Genomic DNA, 8880 nt, shown 5'->3' on the forward strand with positions numbered 1-8880 from the left:
GAGTTATTTAAGTATCCTGCAAACCATATCAACTCTACATTTCAACTTTTGCTGCTTTATCAGTGCACTATTTTGAATCTATCTCATTAAGATGAAGCATAAGATAAAAGCATAAAATGAAATTATTGTCACAGGTTGTTGAAAAACTTCCACATTTTTGTGACCTTTCAATTAGTCTAAAAGGATTAAACCCTAATATGGATTTGCACTTTTATTACAGTCAACAAGGCTATTTTGCTTTTTAAAATCTGTTGGGATAGAATGCAATTGATAATGACAATGCAAAAATGCTGCTGAGTAGGGGTTTTTTCCCCCCCCAAATAATTGTATAGGGAATGCTATTTAATGTACCCATTTCAAAATGTTTTAATGTTAGAAAATGGTTCTTTGTCTGTTGTGAATCCATCTGTCAATAGGACCGTAAATGATAAAGCATATAATGAGATAGATGAAGCCAGAGTGTGTTTTGCTTTGATTTTAAAATGATAAGACAAGTGATACTAAGATATAAACTTGTTTTTTAGAAGGCAGGAGAAAAGTAGTCTCCCTAGGTCTTCCTTCTCTTAATGTTAGAGCCAAGATGGCTTTCCAGTTGAAATGGCATTCTTGCTTTGGACTGCTGGAAGAGATTTCCTACAGTTGATTCCTTCTATCCCCTTCTGTCCTTTTTCTTTCTGTAAGTAGTCAGTTCCATTCCATTTCTATTAATAATGTTTCTACTACATTTTATCTAATCCATTCTTAACATGTTAATGTATACAAATACAAATTATGCTGTCTCAGGTTTCATTCCTTTGAAAACATATATTTTAGATATATAAAGCAGTTGATGAATATTGTGATCCTGCATGTTACGATGCAATGGCTGCCATCCAGACTGATGAGCAGTGCATTCCTACTGGGCTCACTAAAGCAATTACATCGAATCAGGCCATTCATTAGGCCCAACTTTCAGTTTTGAACTATGTTAATTAATTATATACTGATACTATTTTGGCCGGGTCTGTGTACAGTCTTTGAAACTATTTAATTATTCATTTCCCATTTCTTACTAAATTACTTTCACCCAATTTAATGTTCATTAATAGCTTTTGCGGGGGGGGGGGGCTTCAAATCAGTGTTGACTCCTGGTTAGTGCCTAGATTAGTTCCTGTAGTTCTTCTTGGCAAGGTTTTTTGGAGGTGGTTTGCCATTGCCTGCTTTCTAGAGCTGAGAGACAGTGACTGGCCCAAGGCCACCCAGCTGGCTTTGTACCTAAGGAGGGACTAGAACTCACAGTCTCCTAGTTTCTGGCCTGGTGCCTTAACCACGACACCAAACTGGCTCTCTATTAATACCTTTAGAAGACCACATTTGAAGAACAAACCAAGTATCACCTGTTTTACTAAGGTCATCAATTCAGAAAGGAGTAAAACATGGCTGCATACTGTCCCACTATTTATGCGAACTGAGTGGTCACTGCCTTGCTTCCATCCCCTTAAATTAAACAACAGGCAACCAGCAGTGCTTCTCCATGCTGATGATGCAGCTGTTCTCTCCTTAACTCAGGTTGGCCTTAAAAGAAGTGCATGGCCTTAGCAGACTACTGTAGGGAGGAAAGGCTCACAATAAACTACTCTAAAACTAAAACCATGGTTTTTGCAAAGAGACATAGATACTGCAAACATCAGTGGTGAATGAACAATAATAATATAGACCAAGTTTCATCCTTCAGCTATCTTGGCTAGTATTCCAGCCCTCTGAAATTTGGCACAAACAAATGAAATCTATTTCTGATAAGGCCAACAAGAGTGTGAAGGCATTGCCAGGCTGCTTTCACACTAAAGGAAGCAAGAGCAGGCCAGCTGCCATATAACTTTTTAAAGTCAAAGCTCCCAGATGTTATATGGCTCCCAGATATATGCATAAAATTAGCCCTTAGAAATCATCCAACCCAGACTCCTAAGTGCATTATTCTAAGTACTCTAGAACAAGGTTCCCCCTGAGATCCAGGTGGCCCCCACCTTGCTGTTGTTTGGAAGACCCATGAAGACCTGGCTCTTTACCTTTGATCTTTGGTGAGGAAGAGTGAGGGCCCTTGTTTTATCGCGCTTATATCTTTTATTGATTTTATTGTAATTTCTTTGATTGTTGTGAGCCACCCAGGGTCACTGAGAGTCAGGTGGCATACAAGTTTAATGTATGATGATGATGATGATGATGATGATGATGATGATGGGAGGGAAAGTTGGCTGAGAAGGCAAGGCATGATCTGCCCTTTGATGTAGGCAGGTACTTGCTCTGTGGGGTGGGGTGGGGTGGGAAATAAATACTGAACAGGAGTAAGTTAGGTGGATTACACATTGCAGTTCTGCAAGCAGCCTAAGGGGAAAGCCTTGGCATAATGCAAAAGAAGTTTCAAATCTGGACATAGTCTATATGAGTAAAAGGAGAAAATGAAAAACTAGTCTGCAACATCACCTCTTCTTTGCCTTCTCATTATCAGCCTATTATATATTTGGAAAGCTCTCAGTTATCATTATTGTACTCAGAGGGCACCCCCCTGAATGCTTCTTTTTCTCAAGAAGTTTAGACTTCTGTCAAGAAGCTGGAAATCAAACCAACATGAAAAAAATAGCAGAAGATTTTGAAGTGATAGAAGTTTCTTTGTGGCACTCTGCCAAACTCAAAGTCCAATATCATTCAGTTTCTTGTCGTTAGAAACATAGTTATACTGTCATAATCAGTAACTATTTCAAGTAGCTTTGTAGTATAATCCTTTGTACTGTAATAGGGAGAATGCACAGAACAGAGTCACTTTCTAGGTATTCCCCCCGCCCGTCCATGCTCTCTGATGCTTCATGTAGACCTTAAACAGAAGGAAATGTTTGTAGCTGTAGCTTACTGACAAAACAGGCAGGTCATTCTGCAGCAAACTGTAACAATGGAAACATATTCTCTGTCTATGGTGGTTGGATACAGTCCCTGCATATGCTTTTGACAAATACCTGTTAATCACTGTTTGAAACCCAGCGTCGCCATCATTCTCCCCTCCCTTCCAGTTTTCAGTAAAGTGGCTTTTCTAAGAGCTCTACCATGCCCCATTTTCAGTGCCCCCAAATTCTGGGGATGCAGATTGGCATCAGATATTCATAGAGATCCAGGCCTGAAACCCAACTAATCTACACTGCTCCCAGTTTGCCTCAGGGCATTGCCTCAGGGATCCCATTTGGGTTCTGCCTGAAAATACTTGCCAGCTGGGGGGTTTGGTTCCCCCCCCCCTTTCTGGAGGATTCAAATACATACTGTACATGGGACAAGCAGAACTTGCAAGTGAAACGTAACTGTAAACAGGTATTAAACATTACATACATATTGACAATTACTATCTAGCAGCCTTTGGCTCCTGTTCTTTTAGAACTAGTCTGAACTTTTGCAGAAGCATCGCTACAGTAGAAGAACAATGGAAAAAGAAAAGGAGAACAGTACAACAGATCTATTGTATAAAACAATTAATAGAAAATAGTTCAAATTAAAATGATCTTCCCTGTTTTGGTGGCAAGTGGATTTTTTTTTTCCTTTGTCAAAGCACATAATGCTGTTACCTCTCTGTATCTGTAATGGGTAGGTTGCTTTATTTTGTTTCAGGTAGGGCTATAGTCCATTTGCTGAATAACCGGGGAGTTGGTTGAGCATTCCTGTTCCAGTTAAACAGACATAGAGCTGTTTCAAAACAGTGCTTTTGTTTGTCATTCATGACTGGCAGATTTGTGTCTGAAGTTCTTTATCCCTGGCCTTTAAAAGAATCATACGCTGCTGCAGACATCTGCCATGTTTTTTATTTTTTTGTGTTTTACATAGTACAGCCATATGTGGTTGGAAAGAGCAGTGATTGACATTTTGGAATATATATGTTTCTTTACACATCTACCAGCTGAACAAAGAAAAAGACACAAGTAGTCCCACAAGCCCTTAGAATCCTGTATTCCTATATCAGATACCAGTTCCTTTCTTACCGAAATCTTGTCTACAAAATGATTAGTGAGAAGGTGAAAAGTCTATTGAGTTTATCAAAATTCTTCCTATTCAGAAAAATCTTCATATAGCCACTTATTGAGAAACAATTGGCTGACCAGTTAGTTCCCATAGCAACTACGTATCTGATAAAAGTAGGTACCACCTCAGTCTCTTCCAGCAAATCTGTTCATTGATAAAGCAGTTTTCTCCTGGCCTCCCTCCCCTTTCACACACACACACACACACACATACACACACTAGGGCTTTCATATCAGGACTGCAAAAATCCAGACAATCGCTAATTGGCAGTGAATGGTTAGAATGGCCCATGTCCCTTTGCAGTCATCCACTGGATATCAGGATTTTTACAGCCCAGATATGATAGCTTGACACCATACAATGCAAGGATACAAGAATATTTCTTTGATAAAAAACTCAGCCCAATGGAAAGGGGTGGGGGAGCTACATAGATAGTCAACTGAATGCCAGGTTAAGTGCCTGACATATTCACGTAAAGGACTTTTGTAATAGGACATCTTCCAGATACCTTAAAGAGTCATTGTCAGCTAGAATAAATAATGATGGGCTGAATGGCCCAATAAACTGAGAAGCGTTCAAATGTGTTTCAGACCTCTGCTTAGGGCCTTGGAGAGCCATTTAAAGGAGACATAAAAAAGCAATCTGGTGGCTGCAGGGAGGAATACAAAATCCATAGCTAGGTAATATCCTTTATTAGGACCAAGCCAAACATGACAAAAAAGAGCTCCCTGTAACTTTTCCTCAGGCCATACATTTTTTAAAAAAAAGGGGGGGATAGAGAAGAAGCAAGTAAATGTTTTTAAAAAAATAAAAATAAAAATGAGGCCAGAAATTTCACTCATGGACTCTGAGTGTTGGCATTCGGTTAGATGTAACCTGTGGGGGCAGAGAGCCAGGCCAAAACATCTATATGTGCTGCAGATGGCTGAAAGTACTTTGGGGTAATTGCCTTTATGTTTAGAATTGGGGGGAGCAACTTATGTTGTTGTACCTGAATGTTAAGTGAAATCTAACTCCAACAATCTTCTAATGCTAACCAGGCATGCGGTGCTATATAACCTGCACGTATAATAACTTAAGTAAACTGCATGAGTATTGCATGAATTTGGTTCATTTTCTATACAATGATGGAGTCAGATAAAAGCATGCTTGACTTCAGAGGTCAAGCATTTTCAACGTGAAAAACCAGCTGTTGCCATTCAGCTGTATTCCGAAGGCTACACAATAGCCTCACTTTAGAATCACCTGTCTTTCTGCAACACTGCAAAATCTCCTTTTGGCATTTGGCTTTCGCCGAGAAGGATAGTTTTGGTTTATAGAGATTGATACTGATATCCTGTTGTTTCATAACTGAATGTATTTTATATATCATTCTTACTCGTTTAAAGGCCACTCTGAATAAGTAATGTAAATGTGGCATATGATTTCCTAAATATAACGATTACTGTACAAATGGGGGGAGGGGGTTGTGCCTCTGAGTCACTGTTGATTCCTAGGGCCTACCTGGACAAGTCCCTGCAGTTTTCTTAGCAAGATTTTGGAAGTGGTTTGCCATTGCCTCCTTCCTAGGGCTGAGGGAGGGGGACTGGCCCAAGGTCACCCAGTTGGCTTTGTGCCTAGGGTGGGACTAGAACTCACCGTCTCCTGATTTCTAGCCTGGTGCCTTAACCACTACACCACATTAGCTCTCACAAATTATGAATACTAATATTCAATTATCAAATAGCATTAAAAATATTTTTCTGCCCATTTTTTGGTTTTGGTCCAGGAAAACCCAGGATGTGGATTACTTTTCAGATAAATTAATGATTTAGTCTTCTAACCCGATGTTTCTTAACCTTGGCAGCTTGAAGTTGTGTGTGCTCTAACTCCCAGAATTCCCCAGCCAGCATTGTTCTAACCTACCCCCAGCCAACTGGTCTAACCTACAATTCTATAGAGTTTTCCTTTTGGAGTAAACCCTGATGAATTCACTAGGTCTTCACAGATACTGATAGGCTTGTTACTGTGTAATAGGAGAGCCAAACAGAAATCCTTCTTTTCACAATTGTGCTACTGACCTAAGTCATACCTAATGTGGGACCAGTGTTTTCCACATTATAAATGAAATGCTTCCCATGGATCTTGGGATCATGCTTTTCTTCCTTTCCTCTCCTCACAGTTCGTATTTGTGTAGCTCTTGTAGTAGCTGATCCTGAGTTAAGAAGCTGATTCCTCAGGGGATCTTCCAGTAGGATTCTTTTAGTTTCTCTCTAAATTGCTGTAAACAAGCCTGCTGCCTATATCCAACCAGCCTGGGGAGAACTAATGGATGACTTCACCCACACTCCTCCATGAATCCAGTAAGAAAAATATAAGTCTATAGCTATGAATGGACAAGAACAGCTGTATTTTATAGCTTGCATTAAGAAACAAATAACCATCACACATACATGCACGCATGTACTGTATATTGCATAGGCGCAAGAAGAACAACAGTAGCTACTGAGTTCAGTGGAAATTAATCCCACAGTGAATCCTCTCAGAGATAGTCTCTCTCTCTCTCTCTCTCCCCCTCCTTCCCTCCCTCCCTCCTCCTCTCCTCCCATTTCCTTTAGTAAAGATGCCTGCAGCCATATTGCCTTTCCATAAGTTTCATGTAGAAATGTGTCTCACTCACTCCTTAGCTGGTTCATTCTTCAACTCCCTCTATCTTGGCCTGTCTGAATCCAGTCAGTTTCTCCTCCTCTTGGTCATGATCATGCCCTAGCTGAAACTCAATGGGTGTTCCACATTGATGAAACTTGCCAGAGTCTATCCACATTGCCAACCAATCCAAATCCCTTGAATTTCCCAAACTATTTGTTCCTTCTCCTCTTTTTCCTAGCCTCTGCATTCAAGCAAAATGTCTGTTTCTCTCCTTTCTCCCCTGCATACAGTATTTGTCTGGGTGTATCTATCCGTGTGAAGTGACTTGCACCCACAGCTTTGTATACTTTTCCCAAACTCGGAGATTTATTTCTTCCCTCTCTATTCTTTTGGACCACCTTCTCCTCTGTGCTGGAGATCCTCAATTCTTATGTTCTTGTGGACTCCATTCTGTCAACACTCCCCAAACTCTTCCCACAATCGATTAACCTTCCATCCTCTTTCCTTTGTTTCTGACTCCTATCAGTTGCAAATGAGTACAGTCACACCTTTAGCACTCAAGTTAACTTATTTCTTTCTTCAGGTAAACCTCCTGACACTTTGCACCAGACTTACTTATTTCCCAGCACTGCTGCAACTTTCTGGATCACATTTGTAGGAAAATTTTCTTTTGAGATTTTCAGACAGTTTCCAGACAGCCAAAGGAACAGCTGTATGTTGAAAAGACACTAACAATATGAATAGTTCAAGCTTTGTTTCCACAAAACACTGTTCCCCAAGTCTGGTTGTCATGGGAAACTGTGGTTGCTTTTTTAAAAAAAACTGGAACCGTGTATCTCTCTCCTCCTCCTTTAAAAATAAAGCAAGTGTATACATCTTGTTCACATAGCAAGTTACATATTGAATGAACTTCTCTTTAAACAGCTATATGTTTAAATGAGAAACCACCCAGAAATGCAGGACTGCAGATTCAGCTGGGGAAAAAAAATCCCAAAGGAAGGCAAGAGAAAACCACGTCCAAGAAAACAATCAGGAGATGTTCACGTAGTCACCTGGAGCCAAGCTCATCAATTCTTTTTTCCTCCCCAATAATAGCATTCCTTTTGTATGCATGAATGTAGTATGCGTTTCATTTTGTATTTACAGCAATCTGCTGGCACTGCTTTGCAACCAAGGGCACTAGGGAATGCTGTACTTAAGTCAGTGAATCCCCAGAAAGAAATACTACTCTTTCCCCTCTAGCATTTTACAAAACTAGGAAGATAAAAGTTTTCAGGAAATACACCTAAGTAGCTCACTGGTCTGTATCATTTCCACAGCCTGTACTACATAGCAAGAAACTGAGAAGGGCATAGCAAAGGAAAGTGACTGTCCTGTCCAACTATTCCTTGTAATAATACCCTCTGCCACAAGCAGATCATATACTTTCATGCTGATATTTCTCCATTCTTTTGTAAACTTCTGACTCTGATGCTTAGCATCTCCGTTAATATGTAGAAATGTTCACGAATGATAAAATATAAAATAGGAGTCTACACAAGACACTGCCAAAAAAATTAATAAGGTGGAGGGGTAATTTTGAAGAGATGTTCATTTCCCAGGGGCAAAACAGATGGGTGGAACCTTCCAGTTCTTGGCCTCCAAGGAACTAAGGGCCTGTTCTGTTTCTCTGGAATTCTGAGGGCTTTTAAGGGTGATAACCAGTCTCTAAAGCAAGGTTCCCCAAAGTGGTCAATATCGACCCCCAAGGGTCAGTGGGACTATCCAAGGGGTTGATGATTATATTATCATTATGATTTGTAGTACTATTAAAGTAGTTTGTATTAACTTATTTTCCTATAATAAATGTTGGGTGGTCGATGAACAATCTGAAACTTGATGAAGGGGTTGATGAGCTGAAGAGTTTGGAGACCCCTGCTCTAAAGCAAACCATATCGTTGCCATCATCATCTTTGTGGTTTACATAAAATGCCATATTGTAAAAAGAAAAAAGCAGAGTGTTTTGGACACCAGTGATAGCAGGTCCTTAAATCAAAATGGTCCTTTGATCAGGCCACCTTTGGTCAGCTTAATCAAAGCATCACATAGAGGTGGTGAGACTGTGGAGGTTGAAATATATTTTTTAGACTTACATTTTCTTCATCTCATTGTTATTTAATCTCTTACCAGGAATTACAGTATGTGTCAGTGTTTTGGCCTTGTGATTGATTTATTTTA

This window comes from Python bivittatus, unplaced genomic scaffold (assembly GCF_059951505.1).
Source record: "Python bivittatus isolate LINGU-HERP-01145 unplaced genomic scaffold, Pbiv_v1 ctg000080_np1212, whole genome shotgun sequence".
NCBI classification, from domain to species: Eukaryota; Metazoa; Chordata; class Lepidosauria; order Squamata; family Pythonidae; genus Python; species Python bivittatus.